Here is a 3,925-nt window from a genome sequence, read left to right as displayed (position 1 = left end):
TTCAAATTATATAGTCAATCTGATTTCGGTGTTGCCCATCTGGTGATGTCCATGTGTAGAGTCGCCTCTTAGGTTGTTGGAAAAGGGTGTTCGCTATGACCAGTGTGTTCTCTTGACAAAACTCTGTTAACCTTTGCCCTGCTTCATTTTGCTTTCCAAGGCCAAACTTGTCTGTTATTCCGGTTACCTTTTGACTTCCTACTGTAGCATTCCAGTCCCCTATGATGATGAGGACATCATTTTTTGGTGTTAGTTCTAGGAGGTGTTGTAGGTCTTCATAGAACCGGTCCACTTCAGCCTCTTCTGCATCAGTGGTTGGGGCATAGACTTGGATTACTGTGATGTTGAATGGTTTGCCTTGGAATCGGACCGAAATCAATCTGTCATTTTTGAGATTGTATCCCAGTACTGACTTTTGCACTCTCTTGTTGACTATAAAGGCCACACCATTTTTTCTACGAGATTCCTGGCCACAGTAGTAGATATAATGGTCTTCTGAGTTAAATTTGCCCATTCCTGTCCACTTAAGTTAACTGATTCCTAAGATATCAAGCAACCCTACATCTCAATTATAAGAAAATATTCTGCAAGTAAGTTTTCTTTTCTTCTCTGGTTCAAACTGTCTGCTGAAATAGAATGGAGGATTTAACCAGACTGTTAAAAAGTTCAGAAAGAGAAAGGGGGGGGCTGATACGCAGTCATCCCTCCTCCTCCAGAAGTGGCTCTCAAACAAAAGGAAACAGCATTCAAAAGGGAATATAATTATTTGAAGATTTTTGATTGTGCTACCCCCTACTGATTTAAATGGGTTGTAAATTGAAAAGTGAAACTGATATTTTAAATACGTTTATAAGCAGACTGTGATTTTATAACGAATCAAGAATTTATTTTGGAATGTATTTGGACTATATTGAAATTAAATTTGAGTCAGAGAAGGACTATTGCTGGAAGAAGCTATAAAGAATACATGGAAACATTTGGATTCTCTAACTTAACCTAAATAAACTCAGTTGGTTTAATTATTTGACTGAATTGCTCCGTGGGAACAATGATTACTCTTCAAGCGATAACAGAAACATTAAAAGACACTTTTAACACAGCTATACTCCCAGTACAACGTAATTTGTGTCTTTTAGTGGATTGTGTCCAGGAGCTTTCTTGTAAATTTGATCAAGTTGAAAGTGTACTGAAACAATCCCCAAATGAAGCACAAGTTCTGAGTGATGAGTCGAGACTGGAAGATATGGAAATACCAGAGATTAATTTCTTTACAGTGAAAATGGTGGACATAGCTGTATGCTTGTCTAAAATGAAAGAACCACAAGATACCAAGATGGAGAAGCGGAAGATGACCTCAACCACGATCACCACCACAACCACGATCAACAAATCCTTCTTGGATATAACAAGCAAACAAAGAAAAAGTTCTACTCCCATACTGAAATATTACAAGAACAACTTGCAACTGCAGAAGATAAAATGTTGGGAATTCAAGAAGGAAAGGAAAAAGGGGGGGGAGAAATAACGAAGACAGAATTGGGGCAGCAGGGCAAGTGACATTCAAAATGGAATTTAATGAGATTTAAGGATACAAAACAAGAGAAAATGAGATTAAAAATTAAATGTTAAAAGATATAAATGTTACAAGGTAATTTTATTTGATATTTTAGAAAAGCTTAAAACTTTTCCCCTCATTGCCAAAATTAACTGCTGGTCTTCTGTTCCACTTCATCAGTTCTTGTTTATAAGGCTGGGGTAATTTTTAATTGTTGCTATATATTATTAATGTTTTATTTTTCTAGACATATCAGAGGGAGGGCAGGAGTAGCTGCAGGGCTGCAGTTTTCGGTGGCAGCCATGTGTTCCTGTAATAACTAATTAAGGAGCTGGCCAAAGAAATGTAGCTGCTAGTTGCAATTTGAAAAATTCATTTCCTTTACATAATTCACTTATCCAATAAATGCTTGAGATGTGGTTTGTCTGGAATATAACCTGTATAATGGAACAACTGGCTCTGCTCACAATACTTGTTTTAATGAGCCACCTGTGGCTCATGGGAAATACTATAGCATCATCCAGTCTAGAGAGGATGTTCCACAGTGATCATTATATCCCTGAGCAGTCTTAAAACCCATCATTTTAGCCCAGCATGTGAAACAGACTGACGAGGCTCTAGGTAGGTGCACTTGGTATTTATAGCAGTGGTGAGCAATCTTTTGGCAAGTGTGTCCTTAGTCAAGTTCAAACTATTAAAGTGCCCTAGAGTGGCACTACATTACATATACAGATCTCTTGTTTTTACCTTGTTTTGGTGTAGAGATGCCAGCCTCCATGTGGGACCTGGGGATCCCCGAGAATTCCAACTCATCTCCAGACAATTACCCTGGAGAAAATGGATGCTTTGGAGGGTCAGCGTTGTACCCCATTGAGGCCTCTGTCTTCCCCAGGCTCCACCTTCCAAATCTCCAGGAGTTTTCCAACCTGGATCTGACAACACTACCCCCCCATCCCCCACCAGAGCCTGGGGGGACCTGGCAACCCTACTTTGGTGTGATTTTGCATCTCATCTGAGCAAGGAAGCAAACAGCAGTGCAGTTCAGGTTTAAAAAGGCAAGTTTGTCTCTGTGCTTTAGTCAGACCTGTCCAGGAGTGCCACAAGCATCTACTACTTGTAACGCTCGTTGGTCACTCGTGGCCCAGGGATATCTCACCTCACAAAGTACTAAACATGGCAGATCAAGAGGTGGAGCACTTTGCTGGCTGGACACAACCATTTGTCTGATGGTTAGTATTTGAAACAACATTACCAGGGCAGATAAACTGGATCTCTGATTATTACAGAACCTGAAGTTATAGACAGTGATTGACATGAAATGCTGTTTCTTTTAATGTTAATACCTCAGAAATTCCTAATCGTTACATGCCTTGTAGGTATGGACTGAAATGGTAATCTTTGGAAGACTGCATTACATGTGTATACCTCTCCTGATAACAGTGGTAGGATTGGATCTAGAAAGAGCAAAGCCCTTTAGGGAAGGCACTCCCACTGTTAAAAAAGTTATCACCTGCACAAACCTTTAGTCATCACTCTACTCCTCCTGTTAGGAAATAAGGGGGGCAGGAAACCCCGCCTTGTAATTACCGACAGAGAAGGGATATGTGCAATGAATGTATACACACACATTTATGACAGCTCAGGTTTTTCCACTTTTTCCCCTGACTTTGAGCTGCTACTTATCTGTCTTTTAAATACTGAATTGTACCATCTCTATAAATGATACCATGTACAAATACATCTAAAGCATTTCTCCCTGAAACATTTAAAACATAGAGTCAGTGTGGTGTAGTGATTAAGGTGCTGCTAGACGGGAGGCTGAGGAGACCCAGGGTCAAATCTACATGCAGCCATGAAGCTCATTGGGTGACCTTAGTCCAGTCAGTCTTATACTAACTGATCTCACAAGGTAGCTGTGAGGATAAAATGGAGGCAGGGAAACCCATGAGGCCTTTGGAGGAAGAATAGGGTAATGTGATACATAATGTTAATTAAGCTAAACCAAAACTATACATCCACTGGGGTTTTTTTTAAAACCCCAAGAGGGTAATTTTATTGGTTTTTCAATAGACTACATAACTACAACAGAAAATATAGGAAGGGGGACTACAACTAGGGATAAAGAAAAGATACCCACACTAACTAAAAAACCCCAAGATTAGGAGATGATTTCTGTGTTAAACTACATGTTAATATAACAATATACTTGTGAGTTATTTTTAACTACTGCTTCAATGTTAGTAATTTTAATATTTTGAAAACACTTCTTGAGCATCTTCTTATTTTCATAGGGCTATTTTCAGAGTCCTTGTGCCCTTACTTCTGTCTTCTTTCTCTGAAATCATACACCGTTTTGCTTGCTCCCGCACC

The sequence above is a fragment of the Gekko japonicus genome, unplaced genomic scaffold (genome assembly GCF_001447785.1).
Source record: "Gekko japonicus isolate JY-2015 unplaced genomic scaffold, Gekko_japonicus_V1.1 scaffold631, whole genome shotgun sequence".
NCBI classification, from domain to species: Eukaryota; Metazoa; Chordata; class Lepidosauria; order Squamata; family Gekkonidae; genus Gekko; species Gekko japonicus.
Note: the sequence above shows the minus strand (reverse complement) of the source record.